Here is a 16,170-nt window from a genome sequence, read left to right as displayed (position 1 = left end):
TATGGCTGGAACCATTGTTAGATAAGTTCTTCTTAGTGTAAAAAGCATTCCTTTTTAAAAATCTGAAAGGCAGAATTCAGATTCTTTATAAAAATGAAAATTGTTTTCTTGGGCATGAAACAATAAAATATGATAGAAATAATCCAAGAATTAAATTTATTGCTTTTGTGAGGGGGCAGAAAAGAAAAATAGCATACAGATAATCTCTGCAAACATTGGGTAACTTGAAAAATGGTCAGTTTCCTCTCTAGATAAAAAGTGCTCAGAAACCATGTTACTCCCTAATAGAGTTGTTATTCATTCTATGGAAAGGCAGTTTAGTATAGTTAAAAGAATCTTAGATTTGGAATCAGAGGACTTGGGTTTTAAACCTAGCTTCATTAACCTCTTGAAGACAATGGCAAATTCATTTACTCTTTTTGAGACTCAGCTCTTCCATCTGTTAACCTGGGTTAATAATACTCACTTTACATGTATTATAAGGAAATTACTTGATAAACTAGAAAGGATCATGCAAACGTGAGTTGTCATCATTATTATTTTTTATCCAGACTTGTAACTTTACCGGAAATAGGGAGCTTCTTTTGTAGAACACTCTTTACAATTGTAGATCTCAGCAGTTCTGTCTGTTAACATCTGGTTTTAGAGAGTAGTCTGACTTATGGGGAGGATGCCACTTTGTAGGACGGTAGGATTGCTTTAGAGTTGGAAGAGTTCTCAGAATTATTTAATCTAGTTGTCTCCTTTTGGAAACTGAGATCTTAGAGAATATATGTTGCTTGCTCAGATAATAACTAGAAAATCTAGTATTTGAAATCAGGTCACTGAATTCTGTTCTTCCATTAGGGTTTTTGGGAGGATAAAATTTGATAATATTTGTAAATCTCTTTGTATATCTATTACCAGAGTACCTCCCTCTGTGCCCATGGGCACAGAGCTGGTAGTATGAATTAGAGACAAGACTCGAAGCTGGGTCTTTTATCTCTAACACTGCCCTCCCACTCATGATGCCTTGGCTTTATGGTAACTCAAAGAATTTCATCCCTTGTCTACATTATTGGTATTTTAAGAACATTTCTGAGGTACAGGTACCTTTAGGTGGTACAGTAGATAGAGCACCTCCCCTAGAATCAGGAGGACTTAAATTCAAATCTAGCTTTAGACACTTACTAGTTATGTGAAGGGCATATTAAATTTTTTTTTTAATTTCTATATTCCATAGTAGAAGGTCCTGTTGATTACAAGTGATCCTCAGACTTCTTATTTTAACTTTATATTCTGGAAAATATGGAAATTTCAAAAATGAGAAGGCCTTAAACACATTTTAAGGTGAATGACAGCAAGGCAATATGGATGTTGGTTTTTCTCTTTCCAAGTGTATGACTGTGCTCTCATGCCAGGCCCTAGTATCTCAGACCAAAAAGAGTGACAATAGGCCAGAATCATCCCTGATAAGGATGGAGTGCTTTGCCTGTGGTCAACTGGAAGCTGAAAATAGTAATAATGACACCATAAATTGTAACATTGACTATTTCTAAGGTGAGGGAGAAGTAAACTTATGCCAGAGCTGTAGATAATACCCTCAGGTTTTCAAGAGGAAGGGACTGGCAAGGACCAATTTCCTTCAACCTTCTCCAGAACTCAGGAAACCAACACAGGAAGGACAACGGTCACTAATGTCCTCCTCAGGGAGATTGAAGACTCATAGTGTACAAAGCTGTGCCGTCCACAGATCAGGGTCATGTTCAGCAGATTAATCATGGTCCTTAGCATGAAATAAAGCTGTTGTTCCTGCCATTACTTCCTGAGCCAGACCACTCACTATCAGCAGGATTTATGTTTCAGCGTATTCTTGGCTAAAAGATTCTCCAAATTTCACAAGGTTTCTCCCCCACCCTTTCTTTCCCACAGACTTTGGAAGAAGAAGACAATCTCACTCCTCGGCCAAGTTTTCTTTTCTTCCTTCCAAATGGAAATAATTTATGGGACTCTTCCATCACTGTGACTGATGGACCTCTAGAATCACTGGCTCCATCAAGGAATTATCTAAACAATATCTCAAACCATTCATTTTTAGTCAATTTAGACTAACAACTGATTAATTTGGAAAGTGTGTGCAGAGAATGAGGAGAAAGTATCAACCTCATTGTTTCTTTGACTGAATTGATCACCTATAGTAAATGGACTTTGTATGGACTCTTGTTTTGTTTCTCTGTCCTGTCAATCAATCCCCCTATAATCAATAAGTATTATTAAGTGCCAGAAATCATGCTAGGTAAATGGGAATGTGAAGACAAAAAAAATAAAAAAAAGCAAGGAAGGAAAGAAGGAGAGAGAGAAGAAGGGAAGAAGGAAATGGAGAAAGGAAGGAGGGGAGGAAGGAAGGAGGAAGGGAGGGAAAAAGGGAATAGAGAAAAGGAGGGAAAGAAGAAGGGAGGGAAGAAGGGAATGGAGAAAAGAAAGACGGAAAAAAGATAGGAAGAAAGGGAGGGAGGAAGAAAGGAAAGAAAGAAGGAAGAAAGGAAAAAGGGAGGGAAGAAAGGAGGAAGGAAGAAAGAAAGAAAAAGAAAGGAAAGAGAGAAAGGAAGAAAAGGGAATGGAGAAAGGAAGGAAGAAAGGAAGAAAAAAAGATAGTCTCTGCTTTCCAGGAGCTGATAGTTTATCAGAAGAAACCATTTGTACAAAAAAATAAGTAAATACAGAATAGGTTATATAGAAGTAATCTAGGAGAGGAGTACTAGCAATTGGTTTAGATCGGAGATAAAGCAAGGCCTTATGTGAGTGGTATTTGAACTGTGCTTTAAATGGATTTAGGGACTTAAGATATAGAAATGAGGAGAGAGAAAATTTCAGACATAGAGTTCAATCTGGGGAGATGGAATATCCTGTTGCAAGAGGTGGCATTAAGGAACAGACATGGAGGGAAGCCAGAGTCATGTTAGGAGGTCAGCAGTGTTGCCCTTCACCCAGAGTTAGCTTTAGTCTTGGAAAATAAGGGTAGCAATGGGTGGGGAGTAACTTTTGAACTATGATGAAGCTGCCCCACTGGCAAAACAAAAGATCCATGCTCATTAAAAACTATTGCATTGAACCAATGAAAATTAAAGCTTCTCCTCTCAGTGTCCTACTTTCACATTTAGGTTCCTAATTTTAATGCAACTACTGCTTCAAATGCAATCCCTTTTCCCATGATTCTTGGCCCTTCAACTCCACAATCTATATTTCCAAGCCTTGTTATTAAGTTGATCATATCACAAATGACTTTATCTTACCCTGTCCTCTGACCCCTATCCTCCAACTAGGGAGGATCACCCTCCATCACCAATTTGGATTCCATTCATCTATAGCACATAACGATCCTGACCCAGGAACTCATCTATAGCACAATCAGTCAAAATAAACACTAAATAATGTTGACGTGGCTGAGATGGACCTGACAGAAGCTGTGGTCAGAAGTCCGAAGCAGCCAGCAGCCAGATAAATAAACTGGAATACAAAGCACTCCAAAAGAGCAGGGTATGGGAAGCCTTATCAGTTTAGAGGACAATTTGGTTTGCTTGAGATTCCCTCCATGACAGCATCTTCTGTAGCACTTTGGCTCTACTTTGCAATTTTAGGTACTTTTTGCTTCCTTGAAGTTTGGATAAACTAAGTCTAGCAGTAAAATTGCTTCCATCTGATGGAAAGGGTTTTTCCAGACTATCTCCTCAGTGTAGTATCTTCTTCAACAACTTGATATCCAAGGGATATATGAATTCTACCCCACTTTTGCCTGTTACAATGTCCCTGCTGTAGTTCTATGTCTGGTATTTTCATCAAAATAAATGAAAAATAGATTTAAGAATTGCCTTTGTAAAATCCTTTCTTGATATCCAGTCAAATAACTCACCCAGAAGATAGTGATTCTGAGAACATTTTGAAGTATAAGACAATCAAAACAATTGACCAGAGAAAGAAATATAAGGAAACAACCAGGATAATAATACACACTGAAGAATAAATGCTCATTCCTTGAAACCACAAGTGAAAGCAAATCCATTTGGCTCGGTAAATGATCCAACATCTTACCAAGAAATAAAACTTCCAAGTTCTAGTTTAAATATCAGAAATCCTGAGAGTTTCTCTGGTTCCTAGAGAAAATCACTCCCAGATCTTTAGCATAAAGACAAAATGCTCACAATTCCCACTAACTATCTGGAATAAATATTGGACTAAAGTAGAGTACAAAGATGAGGCATTCATACTTGGAGCTGAATCAGGAAATTGGCTTTTGGGGGTCTTGGGTTTGCCAGTTTTAATCCTTCTTACCCATATTTCTAGGTGAGGAAACCAAGAACATATTTCCAGAATGCTATATCAGTTGGCTAAAGAGTTCTTCATGAACTAATAGCACGTTCAGTCTCCAATATGCCAAACAACTGCTCTTTGAGTAATTTTCACTGTGTTGACTGGCTCTGTTGAATCAACTGTTTGTTTTGGCAAATATAGACACGTCATTCCTGAAGCCTCTGCCCACTCAAGGCCACTGGATCATAGTTCATTGGCTCATAAACACAGAGCTGCAAGAGCTTTCGGAGTTCATCTAGCCTAATATTCTCATTTCTCAGATGAAGAAGCCGAATGCCCTACGTGATTTTTCTCAGGTCATACCAATATAAGAATCAAAGCCAGGATTCAAATCTAGGTCTTCTTATCTAGTGATGTTCTGATGGCTCACCCTTAAAACTTATTCCAGCCTGGAGGAATAGTTTCATCAACTTGTGATGGGAAAGGCTAAGGTTTAACTCAAACTCTAATTGTAAAAATTTGATTCCTGATGCTTGTGTTCTATAAAAAGTGGTGCGCTCTGTTGAAACAAATGATCTATTTAATACTTCTTTGTGGACTACATGGGCTCTTTCAGTTCTAAGCCATAGATAGGATAACAGTGTCAGAGCCCAAGAATTGGAAGAGACCTTAGAGTTCATTGATTCTAATCACCTCATTTGACAGATAAGAGAAACTGAGGCCCAGAGACATTAAATAAGTCATCCAGCTAGCACAGTGTCATGAGTTGGGATTCAAACAAAGATCTGTTAGAAACAGGTAAGTGGTACAGTGGATAGAATGCTAGACTTGGAGTAAGGAAGACCTGAGTTCAAATCCAAACTCAGACCTTAACTAGCTGAGTGACCCTGGTCAGGCCACTTAACCTCTATCTGCCTCAGTTTCCAGAACTGTAAAATGAAGATAATGATAGGACCTACCTCACAGCATTGTGAGGATCAAATTATTTAATAGTTATAAAGCACTTAGCATATGTTTGGCATACAGTAGGCACTCAATAAATGCTTGTTCCCTCCCATATCTAGCACATCATCTCCTTCATGTTCACTCTCTTTAGAAACAATTTGTAAAAGTCTCTTTTTAAAAAATAAGTTGAAAATAAGATAATTAGTTTATTCTGGTGAGCAGCTGCATAATAATTTTTGAAAACAATTTCAGCTACTTGATTCTCCAGGGAGCAAAAGCAAACTATACAGTAAAACAGAATTGCAGTATTTTCTCATTTGTTTCTGGCTACTTGGGAAAGGGGGACCGAGTTAGAAATGGGATAGCTTTGGGAAGTTGACTTGGCTCTCCTAGTAGTACTGGAGTCATGACTAGCTGTTCATTCCATACCCTCAAAAATGTACTTGGTTTTAACCACATCTGTCTCCAGGGGAAGGGGCTGGGATGGCTCTTTCTGGATTTTGGACCAACTTAGGGCAGATATCATTCCTTCAAATTTCTTGAGCACTAATTTTCCCCCTAGGATTTGTTGTTCTGTCAAAGGAGTCTGAGGGAAAGATGAATATTTTATTTGAGAATCAGAACTATTAAATGAAGGACAGGCAATTGCTGACAGAATTGCTGGCACACTTACCTAAAAGGCTCCCTTATTTTATGGAGAACATGCACAAAGCAAGTGCTCCCATGATGATCAGAAGAAGCAGTACAAGGACATGCTCATGACCTCTCCGAAGAACTTTAGTATCCGATTGTAAGACATGGGAGATGCTGGCACAAGACTTCCTGGCATAGCGTGCCTACATCAAAGAAGGCACTGTGCTCCATGAGCAAAGCAGAGGAAATGTGAGTTGTACAAATCCGGATACATTTCCATCCTGAATGAACTAATGGACTACTTGTGCTGACCTCTGGAAAAGCTTTCTGAACTTGTATTTTAGACAGATCACCCACAGTGGAACACACTGTACTGCTCCCCCTTCCCTGGACCCCAACTTTGTGATCTCATTGGTTCTCTTTGGAAACGAAGGAAGGACAACTAAAGCAACTCCTGGTCTTTGTCTTTATACTAATAAAATACAATCTTAGGTAATCTAGGGGACTTTCGGGAGCAGTTATTTTTACAGAGAATCTTGCTCCCAAGTGTGAAACTCCAGCAATTAACTTAGCTTTGCCAAAAAGCAGACGTAAACTTGGGACTAGCTTCTTGAATCCCATACTCGACTAGCATGGCAGAAGTGTGAAGGGAGGAGAACATAGATGGTTGAATTTCTAAATTCCTATTTTTCAGGAGTCTGTCTTCAGAAGCAGACTTGGACTTAGGGGGGTCGCAGACTCATATTTTAGAAAGAACTAGAATTAAGTAATTTTCCAGGAGATTTTGATGCATGTCAGTAATAAATCTCAGTAGGAAGTTATTTCCCTCTCTGCCTTGGCAGCCACTTGTATTTACTTAGGCTGTTTAGAGGTGGGAAATTGCCCCAAATCCATGCAGCTCCCTCCTCCCAAGGGCCACCATTTTATAGCATCAGAATACAGCTGATAGTCAATGTTATCTTTTGTGTAGGAGTGACCTTCCTTTGATCTGAGCCCTTGACTTTAAAGACACTCACCACATCCTGGAAGTAGATAAATAACAAATCAGGTCAGATTGTCTTTTTTCTCCCCTACTTTTAGTGGGGTGGGCTTACAGTACAGTGAATCATGCTGAACAGATGGGAAGGGATCCCATGGAACTGGGTGGAGTGGTAACCTTGGAAAGTGAAGAAAAAGGCAAAGATTAGAGGAGAAAATCCCGAAGCAACAGTGTTCTCCTTCAGTTCACAGGGATCAGAGATCCTAACAGGAAGGCTGCACAGCAGAGAATCAGTTATTGTTATGAGACCTCATGACAGCCAGCGGAAGGATGGACAAGAATCAAAGGACTCATTTCATTCAATGGCAAACCTTCCCAGCGTTCAGCTCCCCACTTGTTATGATAACTTGAGTCAAGCTGTATTGCGCTCAAAACTCACGCCAGTACATACTGCAGGAGGACTGAGCTTCGGAGGATGGTTTTTCTCAGACAGCTGTCTCACATCATTAGGGGAAATGGGACTTTATCTAAATCAACAAGAAAATCTCTGTCTGCTTATCTCCCAGGGCTGGGAGCACCTCCTGAACCTCTTTCTGATTAAGCAAAACTGAGGTCAGGTCAGTCTATGCATCAAAGGACTCCCATTCCCGCCCCCACAGAGCCATCTGTGTATTGGAAACTCTGTGGTACATTCCCCTTGGGTGACATAAATGTGTGTGGAGGAGAGAATTCTGTTAGCCAGGTCCGTGTGCTTTCCATGACATACTTGATTGTACCCAAACACCCCCATTCTGGTTACACACTCTGGTCCTGAAGAATTCACTCGATGGTGGCTATTGTGGGATGATATATTATGATATTATGATTATAGATATCTTAGTTTCCCCTTGCTTTGACACTTTGCTGCACTATAACTCTCTACTTTGGTCAGCTTGTTATCTCTGAGTGTTATCTGAGTTATATCTGAATGTCATCTCTGAATATACCTGGTAGGAGATAGTGATCTCTTGGAAAGAATATTAGATGTAGATTCAAAACTTCTCAATTCAGATCCTGACTCTGCTAAGCATTATGGGCATTTTGGCAAGTCACCTCCTTTGGGTCCCATTTTCCTGATCTGTAAAATGGACTCATTTGTTGTTTACTGATGGTTATTTTTTGAAATTTTGTTATTCTTAAGTTTAACACCAAAAAAGTAAATTCCATATATACAAAACATAAAAGAATCTCCAATTCATGTTGCTTGCTTTAAAAAACACAAAATTATTCTACATATTATTTTCAAAGCTGTACTGCTTGTCAGTGCTCTCTTTTGAACTTCCTTCTCTTCTCTTAAGTGCATTAAAATATTTTAATGGCTCTCTTTTTGGGAGGATCTCTATTGCTAGTCCCACTCCATCTTTAAACACTCCCTAATTGAAAGCAGAGTAAAATATCCTTTTGTTACAAATATGCACAGTCAAATAAAAAGCAATCCATACAATGGTCACGTCTGAAATTTTATACACACACATATATACACATATGCACACATATACAGTTATCCCTTCCATATAATAAAAGTTAGGGATGTGGTGTCCCTCATATCTGGAAAATCCATGTAAATTTTTCCCCTCCTTTTATACCACAGAAGTCTGAACTATTTGATATTAAAAGACAAAATATGTGGATATTATATAATATAATACATAAATTTTATGTATGTCTGAGATTTTAAACTTTTTCTCTGCTTGGCTTTTGTTAGTTGTCTACAGCTTCCTCAAAACTCCCTCCCACCAAATTCCCATTGAATTTCTTATGCCGACCTGTGATATATTGAAACTGCAATGGCAAAAGTCACAACGTGGAAGGGATAAACTGTACATTTCTTTCTATAACTTGTGTCTAATACCCTCTGTCATGAGATGGATAACATTCTCCATCTCAGGGCCTTTAACAATGCACTGACCGAGATTTTAGCAAAGCTTTCGATAGAATGTCATGTGCAATTCTCATGAAAAAGCTGCAGAGGTGGGGATGAGGCAATAATATAATTTAGACAGATTTGGAATTGGTTCAATGGCAGGGTTCAGAATTGTTGTTAGCGGCCCAATATCAGTGTGCAAAGAGGTCCCCAGTGGAACATCTCAAGAATCTCTGATTCTACTTGTTTAAAAATTTTCTCAGGGACTTGGATAAAGACATAGGTACATCCTTCTTAAATCATAATGAAAACACAAAGCTGGGAGGGAGAACTAACAGAATGGAGAATAGTTAAGATCTAATAATGATCATTATAAAAATAATAGCTAACACATATTGTGAATTAAAGTTTGCAAAATACTTTACAAATATTATTCACTAGCTCCTTACAATAAACCTGCGAATTAGGCACCATTATCCCCATTTTATGAAACAGCTAAGGACACATTGGATAGAATCCGGCATCAGGAACTCATCTTGCTGATGATCTCAGATCTGGTCTCAGACACTTACTAGCTGTGTGATCCTCGGCAAGTAACTGAAGCTTCTTTGCCCCAGTTTCCTGACTCTATAAAATGATCTGGAGAAGGAATTGGCAAACCACTTCAGTTTCCTTTCCAAAAAAACCCCACAGGGGGTCATGAAAAGTTGGACACACTGAACAACCCATCCTTCATTTAACAGATGAAAAAAAAAAAACCAGGTTTAGCAAAGTTAAATGATTTGATCAAAGTCAGCTAGTAAGTAACAGATAAAATTTGAACTGAGGTCTTTTTTTTATTTAATAGCCTTTTATTTATTTATGGGTATCTTTACAGCATTAACAATCACCAAACCTCCTGTTCCAATTTTTCACTTCTTACCCCCCACTCTCTCCCTCAGATGGCAGGATGACCAGTAGATGTTAAATATATTAAAATATAAATTAGATACACAATAAGTATACATGACCAAACGGTTATTTTGCTATACAAAAAGAATCAGACTCTGAAATATTGTACAATTAGCTTGTGAAGGAAATCAAAAATGCAGGTGGGCATAAATATAGGGACTGGGAATTCAATGTAATGGTTTTTAGTCATCTCCCAGAGTTCTTTCTCTGGGCATAGCTGGTTCAGTTCATTACTGCTCCATTGGAAATGATTTGGTTGATCTCTTTGCTGAGAATGGCCAGGTCCATCAGAATTGGTCATCATATAGTATTGTTGTTGAAGTATATGATGATCTCCTGGTCCTGCTCATTTCACTCAGCATCAGTTCGTGTAAGTCTCTCCAGGCCTTTCTGAAATCATCCTGTTGGTCATTTCTTACAGAACAATAATATTTCATAATATTCATATGCCACAATGTATTCAGCCATTTTCCAACTGATGGGCATCCACTCAGTTTCCAGTTTCTAGCCACTACAAAGAGGGCTGCCACAAACATTCGTGCACATACATGTCCCTTTCCCTTCTTTATAATCGAACTGAGGTCTTCTTGATGACAATTGTACTACTCTATTTAACATTTTGCCATCTCAAAAAAAAAATCTTGACAGGCTAGAAATAGGATTAAACTAAATGAAATGAAATTTTACAAACGATAGATGTAATCTTGTTTTTGTTCTTCAGTGGCTTTCCAGTCATGTCCAACTCTTTGTGACCCAATTTTGGAATTTTTTTTTTGTAAAGATACCAGAGTAGCATGTTATTTTCTTTCTCAGCTCATTTTACTGATGAGAAAACTTAGGCAAATAGGATTAAGGGACTTGGCCAGTGTCTAAGATCAAATTTAATCCAGGTCAAGAAGACCTAGCACTCTATCCACTCTGCCACCCAGCTGCCCCAAATGTGAAGTCCTATATCTGGATACAAAAAGTCAATTTCAGAAGTAATGTGTAGAGGATTAACTATAACTAAATATCTACATAATTCTTTGAAATAAGTAATTTACACTTGCAAGTTCATTGTGCTTGTGGATGTGCAAATTGTTTAGCTCTTGGAAAAGGAGGAACAGTGTTACACATGAAAAGTCCATTGTATGACCATTACTGCCAACGAGCATTTATTGAGCATCTCTTGTATTCAAGGGATATATTCTGGGAATGTAAGCACATACATACACACACATATATGGTCTCTTAGGCTCTCTCTCTCTGTCTCTCTGTCTCTCTTTCTCTTTCTAGATATAGATATAAATAGACATAGATCTATCATCTATCTATCTGTAGATTTATATCTATCTATCTATAGCTGTATCACATATCTAGAGACTATGTAGTCCAATTCCCTATTTTACTGATAATGAGACAGAAAGGCAGAAAAGTGAAGCAACTTTTCCATCTTCATACAGGTAGTAATCATCAGAGATGGGATTTGAAAGAGGGTCCTTTAACTCCACATTTACTGTTCTCTTCATCTCGGTAACTTTTCTCCCTGGAATACTGCAATTCTATCCCGTTTGTTCTCCCTGTCTCAAGCCTCTCCTCAGCCCATAACACTCTCCATTCAGCCACTAAAGTGACATTTGCAAGAATGCATTGGACCATGTCATCCCCATCCCTACCTAGTGAACCCAGTATTTCCTTATTAAGCAGTCACATCTATTGATCGCCTGCCTCTTTCCTTTCCTTCCAATCACCTTCCATATTACTTTCATCTACACTCTGCGATTCAGTCACACTGAATACACTGTCCCCCTTACCTTGACATCTAGGAGAGCATTTGGAATGCTCCTTGGGCCTCCCCAGCCACTCTTCCACCCCACCCTAGATTGGAGGCTGGCCTCAAACTGTGATGCTTGGGGGAAGGGAGAGGAAGAGCCTTGTGAGGTCCCTTATTTGGGGATGCACTTGTAAAAGATGGCCAAGACCACAGAAAAGAGGACTTCAACAGACCCCACCCACACTCCCCAGGAACAGTCCCTGCTGGGACCCACTCCAGGTTGGACTACAGTGCCGGGTGTCCAGCCCAATGCAGGACTGCTCCCAAGGAGCTCATCAACATGATGCTCAAAGGTTCCCGGGGAGGGGCACACAACCTTATATACCACCTCCATCCTTTGTACTGGCTTGGACTTTCCAGCTCCCTCACCCCTTTAAGTGATGGTGTATGGAGCCCCCACCCCCAAACCAAGTCCTCAGGACTCTCCCTGGAAGCTAGTAAAACTTTAAAAAAGATCCAGTGATATCTGACTTCTCTCCAAACTTGTGAATGCATATTGTCTGGCCTTGGGAGGGGGAAATGGGAAGGGGGGGATTCTTCCCTAAGTGCTGGGTAATGTTTTTTATAGCTGATTCTGTTATCAGACCTGTCACTCTACTAAAATGATCCCCCAGCTGGGAGAAATCTTCCTTGGCTCACTTCTATAAAGACCACAGTAAAATGAACTGTATGACTGGCTTGGTTTTCTATCATCCTTTATTATCGGAGAGTATCATTTTCAAGGCATTTGTAGTTTATTTTTCCTATTCTAGATGATGGGAGAAAATCTGACCTTTTAGAGAAAAGCTGGCTTTCTTTACACAATGCCAAAAATATCTGAATGAAAAGTGAAAGATTCAGTAAATTTTGCAGAGTTTTTGTATATAAAATGGAAACACTGACATTAATATAAAAAATATACCATAACACATGAGTATCTGTCATCAATTTCATTAGGATAAAACACTTTTTGGCCCTTTCCTATCAGCATTACATCTTTGTCCTTTGTTTTTCCCTTCTTTCTCAAAGAATTTAATTCTCATGGCATTTTTATGGTGGCAAAACAAGGCAGGCAGAGAGGGTTAGCATTCAGGGTCAAAGAGCAGTCTGAGCCTCCAGTTCTGGGACAGTGTTCCTTTCCACTGATTTTACAGCTTCAGAATGTTGTGGTTATGGGGTTAAATGGGATGGGGAGATTTAACAAGGGGCTGACCTGACCCTTGGCAGGTTGAAACAAGAGGGTGAATGGGTTGGATGGGGGGATCAGGGTTTGAAGCTTGGTTCTGCTATTGACCAGGTGTATAATCTTGGGTAATTAAGCTTTCTGGACATCATCTATAAACTGAGGAAGTTCACTAGATGAGTTCCAAATCTATGAAAGGGTGAAACATGGATGCCATCATCCTGGGCTGACTCAATCCATTCTCTGTGTGTCACGGTTTTCTTAAACCGGGATCCCCTAATAAGTAAAATAAGGAGGTATAAAGACATGGGAACTACCTTATCACTGAAGATGAGTAAATATTTATAGCAATTCTTTTTGTGGTAGCTAAGAATTGGAAATCCAAAGGGATGCCTGTCATTCAGGGGATGGCTTTGAGCTTGTTCAAAGTTGCGGTGTATGATTGCAATGGAATGTCGCTGTGCTATGAGAAATGACAAGCAGGATGATTTCAGAAAAACCTTGCCAAGATTTACACAAACTGATACAAAGTGAAGGGAACAAAACCAATACAATTTTGTACATGGTAAAAACAATTTGTATAATAACAACTGTGAATGGCTCAGTTATTCTCAGCAGCACTAGGTCCAACATAATCATAAAGGATTGATGATGAAAAATGTTATCCACCTTCAGAGAAAGAGTTGATATCTGAATACAGATTGAAACCATATTTTTCTCTTTCCTCCCTCCTTCCCTCCCTCCCTTCCTTCCTTTTCTTTTTCTTTCTTTCTTTCTTTCTCTTTCTTCCTTTCTCTCTTCCTTCCTTCCTTTTTCTTTATTTTCTTCTTCTTCTTCTTCTTCTTCTTTTTCTTCTTCTTCTTCTTCTTCTTTTTCTTCTTCTTCTTCTTCTTCTTCTTCTTCTTCTTCTTCTTCTTCTTCTTCTTCTTCTTCTTCTTCTTCTTCTTCTTCCACTCCTCTTCCTCTTCCTCCTCCTCCTCTTCCTCCTCTTCCTCCTCTTCCTCTTCCTCTTCCTCTTCTCCTCCTTCTTCTCCTTTTTCTCTTTCTTCTCCTTCTCCTTCTCTTCCTCCTCCTATTTCTCATCTTCTTCCTCCTTCTCCTCCTCCTTTTCCTGATCTTGGAGAGGAAATATGGCAAAGTGGAGGGTACTGGAGATGAACTTTGGTAGAAGGGTTAAAATTCTGTGTGATCTCTCCAAACTTCCGTTTTCTTATCTATGGTTAAGAGGTTGGACTGGATGCCCTTTTTTGCTCTCAGTTTGTGTTCTGAGAGTTCTATAACCAAATTTAGGTTTTTGGACACCACTATATTCACTCCATTCCATTGTCTCATAGCAAGGGTGGGCTATCTAGGTGAGGGAGACAGTTCCATAGTGAGTCTCCACTATGAGCCTGCCCATAACACTTAGCATAGGATTTCCCCCAATCTGGGCCTTTGACTCATATTAAAACAAAATTGTATTCTATTTGTAAAGTACTCTGCACAATGTCTGGCATATAATAAGCACTTAATAAATGCTTAATAAATCCCAATTCTCTTTCCTTCCTAACTATGACAGTCAGTCATGGAGGAAGAGGTCCAAAGCCCATACTCTCAGGGTTCAGCCCTGAATCCTTAATTATTCATCTTTGAATAGAAACTCTCAAAAGTGGCTGTGTTTCGACTCAAAAGTCATACCTCGACTCCATTTATAAAGTTCATCATGGGGTATGGCCTCCAAAAAAAAGACCTTTCTTTGTTTCCATTTCATTAAGCAAAAGAATTATTGTTGTCATTATTTAGCCTCCACCTTAACATAGCTCTGTGTAATTACCAGCTAAATTGACCTTGGCCTAGGAGGGGGGCCAGAACCATCTTTCCTAGTTTAAAGATGAGAAAACCAAAGTCCTGGGTTGAAGTGACTGTTATAAGATCAGATAGGAGATTATTTCCTGAGTCCTGACCTATGTGGCGTCTGGCCCTATTTAGGAAGTCCCTAATTTTATATTTTATGCAGGAAGCCTCTTTTTACTGTCATTTCCTTAGAAAAACAGCAACTTCATGGAGGTTTTAATGCCTTTTCCAACTGGGATGTTATCCTTTGTCCTAAAGAACAGTGAACAGTGCTTTTTAATTTAAACCTCTTAAAAAAGTAATAGCTCAGCTGGTCCACATTGGATAAACCAGACATACTTCTCTGCCAGAGGAGTAAAGCCTATTTCTTCTGAGCAATGACTAGCTGTGTTCATTATAGAGGTTTCAAAGGCTCCATTGAAATGGTCTCTGTAATTGTCCAATGGAATCCTCAGAGCTTCAGTAATAAGTTAGTTTGGATCTCAAGTGATGCATCCCAAATTTATCTTCTTCAGATCTAGACAAAGTCCTTCATAGGGACTTTGACTCCAAAAAAAGCAGGATTTTTGTGAAATAGCTGCCAAGACCTAAATTGGCTAGGAAAGTCTGTGGAATCAAGGAGAATAGGAGATGAAAATAAAAGAAGAAAAAAATTGAGTGGGAAGAGGAAAGGGGACAAAGAGGAAAGGAAGAAAGAAGTAAAAAGAGACAGAGGAAAAAAAGAAAGAAGAGAAGGTGGACTGATGGTAGAATTTATACAATCATCTTCTTGGCAAGGATCTCAGAGGTCACATAATTTCTATCTTAGTAGTTTTTGTCCTATGAAACAGTTCCAAAAAGGACTTTCCCCACCACCTCTGATTGAAGACCTTCCACAACAGAAAACTCACTATTAGTCAAATCTGTACAATCCATTTTTAGATAGTTCTAATTCAAAGTAAAATTTTTGTTTCATTATGCTGAAACCTTCTTATAAAACTTCAACCCACACCTCTTAATTCTGGTCTATTAAGCCAAGTGGAATAAACCAAGTTACTCTTCTATGTGACAACCCTTCAATTATAACATAGTATAAGGGGGAAAGTGTTAGATTCAGAATTAGAATTTCTGAGTATGACATATGATTCATTCTTCCCTCCTTCCTCTTTCCCTTCTTTCCCTCCCTCCCTCTCTTCCTTCCCTTCTTCCCTCCTTCCTTCCCTCCCTCCCTTCTTTTCCTCCCTCCCTCTCTTCCCTTCCTCCCTCCCTCTCTTCCCTTTTTCCCTCCCTCCCTTCCCTTCCTTCCTCTCTCCCTTCCCTTCCTTCCTCCCTTCCTCCTTCCTTCTTCCCTCCTTCTTCCCTTCCTTCCCTTCCTCCCTTCTTTCCTTCCTCATTCCTTCCTCCTTTCCTCCTTCATTCCTTCCTCACTTCTTTCCTTCACTAGCTTTCCTTGGATTGGAAATGTAGGGAACATTTATGGGCCCAATCCTACTACTGATTGACATGATTGCTTTAACTGGCTCTATTTCCAGCCTGGAAAAGTTTACCCCACTTTGCTGTCCCGGGGCTCCCTACTCCTAGAGGCTCATTATATTGGCAAATAGTGTTGATACTTGATCAATTTAACCCTTCACAGATCATAATCCCCCAAACTTAAGTGATCCATTAGCCTCAGCTTCCTGGCG

Source organism: Sarcophilus harrisii, chromosome 5, assembly GCF_902635505.1.
Source record: "Sarcophilus harrisii chromosome 5, mSarHar1.11, whole genome shotgun sequence".
Lineage (NCBI taxonomy): Eukaryota > Metazoa > Chordata > Mammalia > Dasyuromorphia > Dasyuridae > Sarcophilus > Sarcophilus harrisii.
Note: the sequence above shows the minus strand (reverse complement) of the source record.